The sequence below is a fragment of the Nerophis lumbriciformis genome, linkage group LG13, assembly GCF_033978685.3.
Source record: "Nerophis lumbriciformis linkage group LG13, RoL_Nlum_v2.1, whole genome shotgun sequence".
In the NCBI taxonomy this organism is placed as follows: domain Eukaryota; kingdom Metazoa; phylum Chordata; class Actinopteri; order Syngnathiformes; family Syngnathidae; genus Nerophis; species Nerophis lumbriciformis.
In genome coordinates, this window is record NC_084560.2 from 7,637,138 (window position 1) to 7,654,571 (window position 17,434).

Here is a 17,434-nt window from a genome sequence, read left to right on the forward strand (position 1 = left end):
AACATTCATTCATATTCATACACCAAACATTCATGCATTCATACACCAAAACATTCATTTATATTTTTACAACATTCATTCATTCATATTCATACACCAACTATTCATTCATTCATATTCATGCACCAAATTTTCATTCATTCATACACCAACATTAATTCATTCATATTCTTGCAACATCCATTCATTCATGTTCATACACTAACCAATCATTCATTCATAATAATACAACAAACGTTCATTAATATTCATGCACCAAATATTAATTCATAGTCATACATTTAAAATTGATTCATTCATACACCAAACATTAATTCATTCATACACCATAGATTAATTCAAATTCATACAACAAACATTCCTTAATTCATATTCTTGCAACATTCATTCATTCATATTCATACATTAAACATTCATTCAATCATATTCTTAAAACATCAATTCATTCATATTCATACACCAAACATGCATTCATTCATACACCAAACATTCATTCATTCATACACAAAACATTCATTCATTCATATTATTGCAAAATTCATTCATTCATATTCATACACTAAACATTCATTAATTCATATTCTTACAACAAACATTCATTCATATTCATGCACTAACTATTCATTCATATTCATACATTTAAATTTAATTCATAAATACACCAAACATTAATTCATTCATACAGCGTGGATTCATTCATATGCATCCACCAAACATTAATTCAATCATACACCAAACATTCATTCACTCATAAACCAAACGTTCATTCATTATCACATACCAAACATTCATTCATATTCATACACCAAACATTCATTCATTCATACACCAAAACATTCATTCATATTCTTACAACATTCATTCATGCATAGTCATACACCAAATATCCATTCATTCATACACCAAACATTCATTCATTCATATTCTTACAACATTAATTCATTCATATTCATGCACTAAACATTCATTCATTCATATTCTTACAACAAACATTCATTCATATTCATGCACCAAATATTCATTAGTATTTGTACATTTAAAATTAATTAATTCATACACCTAACATTCATTCATTCATACACCATAGATTCATTCATATTCATCCACCAAAAATTCATTAATTCATATACCAAACATTCATTCATTCATACACCAAACTTTCATTCATTATCATACACAAAACATTCATTCATATTCATACACCAAACATTCATGCATTCATACACCAAAACATTCATTTATATTTTTACAACATTCATTCATTCATATTCATACACCAACTATTCATTCATTCATATTCATGCACCAAATTTTCATTCATTCATACACCAACATTAATTCATTCATATTCTTGCAACATTCATTCATTCATGTTTGTACACTAACCATTCATTCATTCATAATATTACAACAAACGTTCATTAATATTCATGCACCAAATATTCATTCATATTCATACATTTAAAATTAATTAATTCATACACCAAACATTCATTCATTCATACACCATATATTAATTCATATTCATACAACAAACATTCCTTAATTCATATTCTTGCAACATTCATTCATTCATATTCATACATTAAACATTCACTCAATCATATTCTTACAACATCAATTCATTCATATTCATACACCAAACATGCATTCATTCATACACCAAACATTCATTCATTCATACACCAAATATTCATTCATTCATATTATTGCAAAATTCATTCATTCATATTCATACACTAAACATTCATTAATTCATATTCTTACAACAAACATTCATTCATATTCATGCACTAACTATTCATTCATATTCATACATTTAAAATTAATTCATAAATACACCAAACATTCATTCATTCATACAGCGTAGATTCATTCATATGCATCCACCAAACATTAATTCAATCATACACCAAACATTCATTCATTCATAAACCAAACGTTCATTCATTATCACATACCAAACATGCATTCATATTCATACACCAAACATTCATTCATTCATACATACACCAAAACATTCATTCATATTCTTACAACATTCATTCATGCATAGTCATACACCAAATATCCATTCATTCATACACCAAACATTCATTCATTCATATTCTTACAATATTAATTCATTCATATTCATGCACTCAACATTCATTCATTCATATTCTTACAACAAACATTCATTCATATTCATGCACCAAATATTCATTCATATTCATACATTTAAAATTAATTAATTCAAACACCAAACATTCATTCATTCATACACCATAGATTCATTCAAATTCATCCACCAAACAATCATTTATTCAAACACCAAACATTCATTCATTCATACACCAAACTTTAATTCATTATCATACACCAAACATGCATTCATATTCATACACCAAACATTCATTCATTCATACACCAGAAAATTCATTCATATTCTTACAGCATTCATCCATTCATATTCACACTACAAATATCCATTCATTCATACACCAAACATTCATTCATTCATATTCTTACAACATTCATTCATTCATATTCATGCACTAAACATTCATTCATTCATATTCTTACAACAAACATTCATTCATATTCATGCACCAAATATTCATTCATATTCATACATTTAAAATTAATTCATTCATACACCAAACATTGATTCATTCATACACCAAACTTTCATTCATTATCATACACCAAACATGCATTCATATTCATACACCAAACATTCATTCATTCAGACACCAGAAAATTCATTCATATTCTTACAGCATTCATCCATTCATATTCACACTACAAATATCCATTCATTCATACACCAAACATTCATTCATTCATTCATATTCTTACAACATTCATTCATTCATATTCATGCACTAAACATTCATTCATTCATATTCTTACAACAAACATTCATTCATATTCATGCACCAAATATTCATTCATATTCATACATTTAAAATTAATTCATTCATACACCAAACATTGATTCATTCATACACCATAGATTCATTCATATTCATCCACCAAATAATCATTCATTCAAACACCAAACATTAATTCATTCATACACCAAACGTTCATTCATTATCATACACCAAACATTCATTCATATTCATACACCAAACATTCATTCATACATACACCAAACAGTCATTTATATTCATACACCAACCATGCATTCATTCATACACCAAACATTCATTTATATGTAAACACCAAACATTCATTAATTCAAACACCACACATGTATTCATATCATACACAAAACATTCATTCATATTCATAAACCAAACATTAATTCATATTCATAAACCAAACATTAATTCATTCATATTCTTACAACAAACATTCATTCATATTCATGCACCAAATATTCATTAATATTCATACATATAAAATTAATTCATTCATTTACCAAACATTCATTCATTCATACACCATAAATTCATTCAAATTCATCCACCAAACAATCATTCATTCAAACACCAAACATTCATTCATACACCAAACATTCATTCATATTCATACACCAAACATTCATTCATTCACACACCAAAACATTCATTCATATTCTTACAACATTCATGTATTCATATCCATACACCAAATATTCATTCATTCATACACCAAACATTCATTCATTCATATTCTTACAACATTCATTCATTCATATTCATGCACTAAACATTCATTCATTCATATTCTTACAACAAACATTCATTGATATTCATGCACCAAATATTCATTCATATCCATACATTTAAAATTAATTCATTCATACACCAAACATTGATTCATTCATACACCATAGATTCATTCATATTCATCCACCAAACAATCATTCATTCAAACACCAAACATTAATTCATTCATACACCAAACTTTCATTCATTATCATACACCAAACATTCATTCATTCATACACCAAACAGTCATTTATATTCATACACCAACCATGCATTTATTCATACACCAAACATTCATTTATATATATACACCAAACATTCATTCATTCAAACACCACACATGTATTCATATCCATACACCAAAAATTCATTCATATTCATAAATCAAACATTAATTCATATTCATGCACCAAACATTCATTCATTCTTATTCTTACAACAAACATTCATTCATATTCATGCACCAAATATTCAAACATGTAAAATTAATTAATTCATACACCTAACATTCATTCATTCATACACCATGGATTCATTCATATTCATCCACCAAACATTCATTCATTCTTACACCAAATATTCATTCATTCATACACCAAACTTTCATTCATTACACACCAAAAATTCATTCATATTCATACACTAAACATCCATTCATTCATACACCAAAACATTAATTCATATTCTTACAACATTCATTCATTCATGTTCATACACTAAACATTCATTCATTCATAATCTTACAACAAACGTTCATTCATATGCATGCACCAAATATTCATTCATATTCATACATTTAAAATTAATTCATTCATACACCAAACATTGATTCATTCATACACCATAGATTCATTCATATTCATCCACCAAACAATCATTCATTCAAACACCAAACATTAATTCATTCATACACCAAACTTTCATTCATTATCATACACCAAACATTCATTCATATTCATACACCAAACATTCATTCATTCAGACACCAGAAAATTCATTCATATTCTTACAGCATTCATCCATTCATATTCACACTACAAATATCCATTCATTCATACACCAAACATTCATTCATTCATTCATATTCTTACAACATTCATTCATTCATATTCATGCACTAAACATTCATTCATTCATATTCTTACAACAAACATTCATTCATATTCATGCACCAAATATTCATTCATATTCATACATTTAAAATTAATTCATTCATACACCAAACATTGATTCATTCATACACCATAGATTCATTCATATTCATCCACCAAACAATCATTCATTCAAACACCAAACATTAATTCATTCATACACCAAACGTTCATTCATTATCATACACCAAACATTCATTCATATTCATACACCAAACATTCATTCATACATACACCAAACAGTCATTTATATTCATACACCAACCATGCATTCATTCATACACCAAACATTCATTTATATGTAAACACCAAACATTCATTAATTCAAACACCACACATGTATTCATATCCATACACAAAACATTCATTCATATTCATAAACCAAACATTAATTCATATTCATAAACCAAACATTAATTCATTCATATTCTTACAACAAACATTCATTCATATTCATGCACCAAATATTCATTAATATTCATACATATAAAATTAATTCATTCATTTACCAAACATTCATCCATTCATACACCATAAATTCATTCAAATTCATCCACCAAACAATCATTCATTCAAACACCAAACATTCATTCATACACCAAACTTTCATTCATTATCATACACCAAACATTCATTCATATTCATACACCAAACATTCATTCATTCACACACCAAAACATTCATTCATATTCTTACAACATTCATGTATTCATATCCATACACCAAATATTCATTCATTCATACACCAAACATTCATTCATTCATATTCTTACAACATTCATTCATTCATATTCATGCACTAAACATTCATTCATTCATATTCTTACAACAAACATTCATTGATATTCATGCACCAAATATTCATTCATATCCATACATTTAAAATTAATTCATTCATACACCAAACATTGATTCATTCATACACCATAGATTCATTCATATTCATCCACCAAACAATCATTCATTCAAACACCAAACATTAATTCATTCATACACCAAACTTTCATTCATTATCATACACCAAACATTCATTCATTCATACACCAAACAGTCATTTATATTCATACACCAACCATGCATTTATTCATACACCAAACATTCATTTATATATATACACCAAACATTCATTCATTCAAACACCACACATGTATTCATATCCATACACCAAAAATTCATTCATATTCATAAATCAAACATTAATTCATATTCATGCACCAAACATTCATTCATTCTTATTCTTACAACAAACATTCATTCATATTCATGCACCAAATATTCAAACATGTAAAATTAATTAATTCATACACCTAACATTCATTCATTCATACACCATGGATTCATTCATATTCATCCACCAAACATTCATTCATTCTTACACCAAATATTCATTCATTCATACACCAAACTTTCATTCATTACACACCAAAAATTCATTCATATTCATACACTAAACATCCATTCATTCATACACCAAAACATTAATTCATATTCTTACAACATTCATTCATTCATGTTCATACACTAAACATTCATTCATTCATAATCTTACAACAAACGTTCATTCATATGCATGCACCAAATATTCATTCATATTCATACATTTAAAATTAATTCATTCATACACCAAACATTGATTCATTCATACACCATAGATTCATTGATATTCATCCACCAAACAATCATTCATTCAAACACCAAACATTAATTCATTCATACACCAAACTTTCATTCATTATCATACACCAAACATTCATTCATATTCATACACCAAACATTCATTCATTCATACACCAAACAGTCATTTATATTCATACACCAACCATGCATTCATTCATACACCAAACATTCATTTATATGTATACACCAAACATTCATTCATTCAAACACCACACATGTATTCATATCCATACACCAAACATTCATTCATTTCCATACACCAAACATGAATTTATATTCATAAACCAAACATTCATTCATATTCATGCAACAAACATTCATTCATCCATATTCTTACAACAAACATGCATTCATATTCATGCACCAAATATTCATTAATATTCATACACCTAACTTTCATTTATTCATACACCATATATTCATTCATTCATACACCATAGATTCATTCATATTCATCCACTAAACATTCATTCATTCATACACCAAACATTCAATCATTCATACACCAAACTTTCATTCATTATCATACAACAAACATTCATTCATTCATACACCAAAACATGTATTCATATTCTTACAACATTTACTCATTCATATTCATACACCAAATATTCATTCATTCATACACCAAACAGTCATTTATATTCATACACCAGTCATTTATATTCATACACCAAACATGCATTCATTCATACACCAAACATTCATTTATATGTGTACACCAAACATTCATTCATTCAAACACCGCACATGTATTCATATCCATACACCGCACATGTATTCATATCCATACACCAAACATGTATTCATATCCATACACCAAACATTCATTCATATTCATAAACCAAACATTAATTCATATTCATGCACCAAACATTAATTTATAATCATACACAAAACATGCATCATTCATACACCAAACATTCATTTATATGTATACATCAAACATTCATTCATTCAAACACCACATATATATATATATATATATATATATATATATATATATATATATATATATATATATATATATGTGTGTGTGTGTGTGTGTCTGTGAATGTGTGCGTGTGTGTCTGTGCGTGTGTGTCTGTGAATATGTGTGTGTGTGTGTGTGTGTGTGTGTGTGTGTGTCTGTGAATGTGTGTGTGTGTGTGTGTAAAATGTGTATGTGTGTGTGTCTGTGTGTGTGAATGTGTGTGTGTGTGCGTGTGTGTGTGTCTGTGAATGTGTGTGTGTGTGTAAAATGTGTGTGTGAATGTGTGTGTGTGTCTGTCTGTAAAATGTGTGTGTTTGTGTGTGTGTGTGTGTCTGTAAAATGTGTGCGTGTGTGTATGTGTGAAAGTGTGTGTTGTGTGTGTATGTGTTTGTCTGTAAAATGTGTGTGTTTGTGTGTGTGTGTAAAATGTGTGTGTTTGAGAATGTTTGAATGTGTGTGCGTGTGTGTGTGTGTATGTGTGTGTGTGTGTGTGAGTGTGTCTGTAAAATGTGTTTGTAAAATGTGTGTGAGTGTTTGTGTGAATGTGTGTGTGTGTGTGTGTGTGTGTGTGTGTGAGTGTGTCTGTAAAATGTGTTTGTAAAATGTGTGTGAGTGTTTGTGTGAATGTGTGTGTGTGTGTGCTTGTGTCCGTAAAATGTGTGTGTGTCTGTAAAATGTGTGTGTGTGTCTGTAAAATGTGTTTGTGTATGTGTGTGTGTGTGTGTGTGTCTGTAAAATGTGTGTGTGTGTGTGTGTGTAAAATGTGTTTGTGCATGTGTATGTGTGTATGTGTGTGTGTGTGTGTGTGTGGTGTGTGTGTCTGTAAAATGTGTGCGTGTGTACGTGTGAATGTGTGTGTATGTGTGTCTGTAAAATGTGTGTGTGTGTGTGTGTGTGTCTGTAAAGTGTGTGTGTGTTCGTGTGTGTGCGTGTGTGTGCGTGTGTGTGTGTGTGTGTGTGTGTGTGTGTGTGTGTGTGTGTGTGTGTGTGTGTGTGCATTTGAAAGTTTCACAGTCACTAACCCAGACTTTGGGTTGGTTCCTGGTTCCAGACTGGACTGTCAAAGTGTGCTGACTCAGCTTTTTACAACGGTTTTTCTATTTTATTTAAAAATGTTTACTGAGATGGGTCAAAACACATCTTGGGCCTGATCTACTAAAAGTGTGCAATATGCATTTTCTTTCAAGTGGATCATTGCAGCACATGCCAGCGTCTTATATGAGCATGCTAAAAAAGTACATACCTTTGTAGACGCAAGAAAGTGTTGTGTGTCTGCTGCACGTTTGTCAACACAACACAACAGCACAGGTGTTGCAACAGCATGCTAACATGAATACAAAATAGTAAATGAGTGTCTCCATGGTGAAATCACCTCATTTGAAGCTTTGATATTTTAACACACGTAGAACACTTCCATGGAGGGACAGCGAGAGGAAAGGGGAGGAGCTTATTGACTACAACCACAAATTGTGCACATTCCAAACGGCTCGTTGAGAGGACGTATGAAGGAAGGCAAGATTATTTTCTAAACGTCTCCGCCATGCCTTGAGTTCACCTTCTGTGGTGCACCAGGGACCACCACACGGAAAGGTGTGCAGGTCAACGAGTGTTTTACGCTCCAAAGTCCAAAAGAACAGAGTGCAGGAGGGGAAAGCACAGAAAAAAAACCCAAAACTGTGCAGGAAAATGCAAGCTTCAGGGATGAAAGATGCAAGATGAAAGGCAAAACAAGACTCTCCAAAACACCACTCAGTGTGTTCGTACTCGCCACATGAAACCATCCTACAAATCAGGGAGGTGGGTTTAATTAGTCCTCCGGCGCTCGTTAACCGCAGGTGAGAACAAATAACACTAAGCACCATGGGGTGAGAAGTGAAGCCATTAAGCTACTGCAAGTAAATACAAACATAAAAGGAAGACTTGGTGTCACAAGTGGTAACATTGTGGGACGTATGCAGAAAACATTGTGGGACGTATGCAGAACAAGAATACACAAATGCAGGTAACAATAGTTGCTTTTACAAGAGAGGTCTCTTAAATGTGCTGCGTTCAAGTGACCTGGGAGCTGGGAATGACCACCAAAGCTATGGTGGCAGCTTGGTGCACTGTCGGCCAGCTGCTGACCTTGTGTGTCAGCATGTCTGTGATCTTCGTTTTATTTTTTTTATATATATATTTTATTGTATTTCTTAATCATTATTATTAGTATTATTATTAGTATTATTATTAGTATTATTATTATTATTATTATTATTAACAACAATAATAATAATAATAATAATTTGACATCTACATCAACAATATGATGTGTATCATCTACATCAACAATATGATGTGTATCATCTACATCAACAATATGATGTGTATCATCTACATCAACAATATGATGTGTATCATCTACATCAACAATATGATGTGTATCATCTACATCAACAATATGATGTGTATCATCTACATCAACAATATGATGTTTATCATCTACATCAACAATATGATGTGTATCATCTACATCAACAATATGATGTGTATCATCTACATCAACAATATGATGTGTATCATCTACATCAACAACACGATGTGTATCATCTACATCAACAATATGATGTGTATCATCTACTTCAACAATATGATATGTATCATCTACATCAACAATATGATGTGTATCATCTAAATCAACAATATGATGTGTATCATCTACATCAACAATATGATTTGTATCATCTACATCAACAACATGTGTATCATCTACATCAACAATATGATGTGTATCATTTACATCAACAATATGATTTGTATCATCTACATCAACAATATGATGTGTATCATCTACATCAACAATATGATGTGTATCATCTACATCAACAATATGATGTGTATCATCTACATCAACAATATGATGTGTATCATCTACATCAACAATATGATGTGTATCATCTACATCAACAATATGATGTGTATCATCTACATCAACAATATGGTTTGTATCATCTACATCAACAATATGATGTGTATCATCTACATCAACAACATGATGTGTATCATCTACATCAACAATATGATTTGTATCATCTACATCAACAATATGATTTGTATCATCTACATCAACAATATGATGTGTATCATCTACATCAACAATATGATGTGTATCATCTACATCAACAATATGGTTTGTATCATCTACATCAACAATATGATGTGTATCATCTACATCAACAATATGATGTGTATCATCTACATCAACAATATGATGTGTATCATCTACATCAACAATATGATGTGTATCATCTACATCAACAATATGATGTGTATAATCTACATCAACAATATGGTTTGTATCATCTACATCAACAATATGATGTGTATCATCTACATCAACAATATGATGTGTATCATCTACATCAACAATATGATGTGTATCATCTACATCAACAATATGGTTTGTATCATCTACATCAACAATATGATGTGTATCATCTACATCAACAACATGATGTGTATCATCTACATCAACAATGTGATGTGTATCATCTACATCAACAATATGATGTGTATCATCTACATCAACAATATGATTTGTATCATCTACATCAACAATATGATGTGTATCATCTACATCAACAATATGATGTGTATCATCTACATCAACAATATGATTTGTATCATCTACATCAACAATATGATGTGTATCATCTACATCAACAATATGATATGTATCATCTACATCAACAATATGATGTGTATCATCTACATCAACAACATGTGTATCATCTACATCAACAATATGATTTGTATCATCTACATCAACAATATGATGTGTATCATCTACATCAACAATATGATGTGTATCATCTACATCAACAATATGATGTGTATCATCTACATCAACAATATGATGTGTATCATCTACATCAACAATATGATGTGTATCATCTACATCAACAATATGATGTGTATCATCTACATCAACAATATGATTTGTATCATCTACATCCACAATATGATTTGTATCATCTACATCAACAATATGATGTGTATCATCTACATCAACAATATGATGTGTATCATCTACATCAACAATATGATGTATATCATCTACATCAACAATACGATGTGTATCATCTACATCAACAATATGATCTGTATCATCTACATCAACAACATGATGTGTATCATCTACATCAACAATATGATGTGTATCATCTACATCAACAATATGATGTGTATCATCTACATCAACAACATGATGTGTATCATCTACATCAACAATATGATTTGTATCATCTACATCCACAATATGATGTGTATCATCTACATCAACAATATGATGTGTATCATCTACATCAACAACATGATGTGTATCATCTACATCAACAATATGATGTGTATCATCTACATCAACAACATGATGTGTATCATCTACATCAACAATATGATGTGTATCATCTACATCAACAACATGTGTATCATCTACATCAACAATATGATTTGTATCATCTACATCAACAATATGATGTGTATCATCTACATCAACAATATGATTTGTATCATCTACATCAACAATACGATGTGTATCATCTACATCAACAATATGATGTGTATCATCTACATCAACAATATGATTTGTATCATCTACATCAACAATATGATGTGTATCATCTACATCAACAATATGATATGTATCATCTACATCAACAATATGATGTGTATCATCTACATCAACAATATGATTTGTATCATCTACATCCACAATATGATTTGTATCATCTACATCAACAATATGATGTGTATCATCTACATCAACAATATGATGTGTATCATCTACATCAACAATATGATGTGTATCATCTACATCAACAATATGATGTGTATCATCTACATCAACAATATGATTTGTATCATCTACATCAACAATATGATTTGTATCATCTACATCAACAATATGATGTGTATCATCTACATCAACAATATGATGTGTATCATTTACATCAACAATATGATGTGTATCATCTACATCAACAACATGATGTGTATCATCTACATCAACAATATGATATGTATCATCTACATCAACAATATGATGTGTATCATCTACATCAACAATATGATGTGTATCATCTACATCAACAATATGATGTGTATCATCTACATCAACAATATGATGTGTATCATCTACATCAACAATATGATGTGTATCATCTACATAAACAATATGATGTGTATCATCTACATCAACAACATGATGTGTATCATCTACATCAACAATATGATTTGTATCATCTACATCAACAATATGATGTGTATCATCTACATCAACAATATGATGTGTATCATCTACATCAACAATATGATTTGTATCATCTACATCAACAATATGATTTGTATCATCTACATCAACAATATGATGTGTATCATCTACATCAACAATATGATGTGTATCATCTACATCAACAATATGATGTGTATCATCTACATCAACAACATGATGTGTATAATCTACATCAACAATGTGATGTGTATCATCTACATCAACAACATGATGTGTATCATCTACATCAACAATATGATGTGTATCATCTACATCAACAACATGATGTGTATCATCTACATCAACAATATGATGTGTATCATCTAAATCAACAATATGATGTGTATCATCTACATCAACAATATGATGTGTATAATCTACATCAACAATATGGTTTGTATCATCTACATCAACAATATGTGTATCATCTACATCAACAACATGATGTGTATCATCTACATCAACAATATGATGTGTATAATCTACATCAACAATATGATGTGTATCATCTACATCAACAATATGATGTGTATCATCTACATCAACAATATGATGTGTATCATCTAAATCAACAATATGATGTGTATCATCTACATAAACAATATGATGTGTATCATCTACATCAACAACATGATGTGTATCATCTACATCAACAATATGATGTGTATCATCTACATCAACAATATGTGTATCATCTACATCAACAACATGATGTGTATCATCTACATCAACAATATGATGTGTATCATCTACATCAACAACATGATGTGTATCATCTACATCAACAATATGATGTGTATCATCTACATCAACAATATGATGTGTATCATCTAAATCAACAATATGATGTGTATCATCTACATCAACAATATGATGTGTATAATCTACATCAACAATATGGTTTGTATCATCTACATCAACAATATGATATGTATCATCTACATCAACAATATGATGTGTATCATCTACATCAACAATATGATGTGTATCATCTACATCAACAACATGATGTGTATCATCTACATCAACAATATTATGTGTATCATCTACATCAACAATATGATGTGTATCATCTACATCAACAATATGATTTGTATCATCTACATCAACAATATGATGTGTATCATCTACATCAACAATATGATTTGTATCATCTACATCAACAATATGATTTGTATCATCTACATCAACAATATGATTTGTATCATCTACATCAACAATATGATGTGTATCATCTACATCAACAATATGATTTGTATCTTCTACATCAACAAAATGATGTGTATCATCTACATCAACAATATGATGTGTATCATCTACATCAACAATATTATGTGTATCATCTACATCAACAATATGATGTGTATCATCTACATCAACAATATGATTTGTATCATCTACATCCACAATATGATGTGTATCATCTACATCAACAATATGATGTGTATCATCTACATCAACAATATGATGTGTATCATCTACATCAACAATATGATGTGTATCATCTACATCAACAATATGATTTGTATCATCTACATCAACAATATGATTTGTATCATCTACATCAACAATATGATGTGTATCATCTACATCAACAATATGATGTGTATCATTTACATCAATAATATGATGTGTATCATCTACATCAACAACATGATGTGTATCATCTACATCAACAATATGATATGTATCATCTACATCAACAATATGATGTGTATCATCTACATCAACAATATGATGTGTATCATCTACATCAACAATATGATGTGTATCATCTACATCAACAATATGATGTGTATCATCTACATCAACAATATGATGTGTATCATCTACATCAACAATATGATGTGTATCATCTACATCAACAATATGATGTGTATCATCTACATCAACAATATGATGTGTATCATCTACATCAACAATATGGTTTGTATCATCTACATCAACAATATGATGTGTATCATCTACATCAACAATATGATGTGTATCATCTACATCAACAATATGATGTGTATCATCTACATCAACAATATGATGTGTATAATCTACATCAACAATATGGTTTGTATCATCTACATCAACAATATGATGTGTATCATCTACATCAACAATATGATGTGCATCATCTACATCAACAATATGTGTATCATCTACATCAACAACATGATGTGTATCATCTACATCAACAATATGATGTGTATCATCTACATCAACAACATGATGTGTATCATCTACATCAACAATATGATGTGTATCATCTACATCAACAATATGATGTGTATCATCTACCCCAACACCATGATGTGTATCATCTACATCAACAATATGATGTGTATCATCTACATCAACAATATGATGTGTATCATCTACATCAACAATATGATGTGTATCATCTACATCAACAACATGATGTGTATCATCTACATCAACAATATGATGTGTATCATCTACATCAACAATCTGATGTGTATCATCTACATCAACAATATCATGTGTATCATCTACATCAACAACATGATGTGTATCATCTACATCAACAATATGATATGTATCATCTACATCAACAATATGATGTGTATCATCTACATCAACAATATGATGTGTATCATCTACATCAACAACATGATGTGTATCATTTACATCAACAATATGATTTGTATCATCTACATCAACAATATGATGTGTATCATCTACATCAACAATATGATGTTTATCATCTACATCAACAATATGATGTGTATCATCTACATCAACAATATGATGTGTATCATCTACATCAACAATATAATGTGTATCATCTACATCAACAATATGATGTGTATCATCTAAATCAAAAATATGATTTCTATCATCTACATCAACAATATGATATGTATCATCTACATCAACAATATGATGTGTATCATCTACATCAACAATATGATGTGTATCATCTACATCAACAACATGATGTGTATCATCTACATCAACAATATGATGTGTATCATCTACATCAACAACACGATGTGTATCATCTACATCAACAATATGATGTGTATCATCTACATCAACAATATGATGTGTATCATCTACATCAACAATATGATGTGTATCATCTACATCAACAATATGATGGTATCATCGACAAGAACTCACCAGAAGTGATGATAACAGAAGATGATATCAGAGCAGCCATTTTTGAGGAGAAAGTCTGACCTTGAGAGGCGTTCCAGTTGAAACGTCCCGACGAGGAAATCGAAAATTCCGACTCTCCCGTAGAACTTGAACGCACCAAGGCAGTTAGTTATCCATTGTAGCCAGTCTTGGTAGATCACACGCCTCAGGTCCACTCACGTGAATACAAGGTTATAATTTGCACACACTGTGGATGTTTTCTCAGCATTAGTGTGGAAGGAAAAGTGAGTTTTCACACTTTCACACCTTCTTGTATCCTCAGCAGACTTGTGAAGGTCACTCGGTCACAAGATGAAAAAAGGTTCACACTTGAGTTGGTCTCCATCGTCTGACAAGGTGAGCCTGGCAAGTCCAAGCTGAGGGCAAAGTGATAGCAGACATTTAAATCATGCACAAGGAAGAAAGTAAACATCGGAGCACATTTTCTGTTATGAGACGAAAATACTTATTTTACTCGCGCCTAGCTCGGTGGCCTAGTGGTTAGAGTGTCCGCCCTGAGATGGGTAGGTCGTGAGTTCAAACCCCGGCCGAGTCATACCGAAGACTATAAAAACTGGAGCCATTACCCCCCTGCTTGGCACTCAGCATCAAGGGGTTGTAAATGGGGGTTAAATCACCAAAAAATGTTCCCCGGGCGCGGCCACCGCTGCTGCTCACTGCTCCCCTCACCTCCCAGGGGGGGGGGGGGGGGTGATCAAGGGTAATGGGTCAAATGCAGAGAATAATTTCACCACACCTAGTGTGTGTGTGACAATCATTGCTACTTTAACTTTTTAACTTCTCCTATTCAGATTCACCCGGTCACAACAACAGGTACACCTGCACACTCTCAGATCGATTGAAGTGTGTGTAAATAAACATGTATTAAATATTTCTGTGTAAATAACTCGTATATACTGTATCTAATAATATATGGAATAAATATATATTTTTTCTTCTAAAATTTAGTGGGTGTGGCTTATATACTGGTGGGCTCTATATACGGTTTTAATCTTGTTTAATAGAATTTAATCACATCATTGTTCTGATTCTAAAGGAGATGTATGATCGAATTCATCTTTTTTGACTTATAAATGGTAGAAAAGTTGGATAATTGTGTCAAAAATAATAGTTTTGGCAGTCTGGATGCGTTGTGATGTCATAACGAGGCGGACGTACTTATATGGTCATGAAGTCAAGCTCCTCCCCCTCTGCTTTGGGCTATGAGGGACCATAAAAACACAACAACACATTAGCACAACACATTAGCACAACACATTAGCACAACACATTAACACAACACATTAGCACAACACATTAGCACAACACGTTAGCACAACACATTAGCACAACACATTAGCACAACACAATAACACAACACATTAGCACAACACAATAGCACAACACAATAGCACAACACATTAGCACATTCCAATAGCACAACACATTAGCACAACACAATAGCACAACACATTAGCACATTCCAATAGCACAA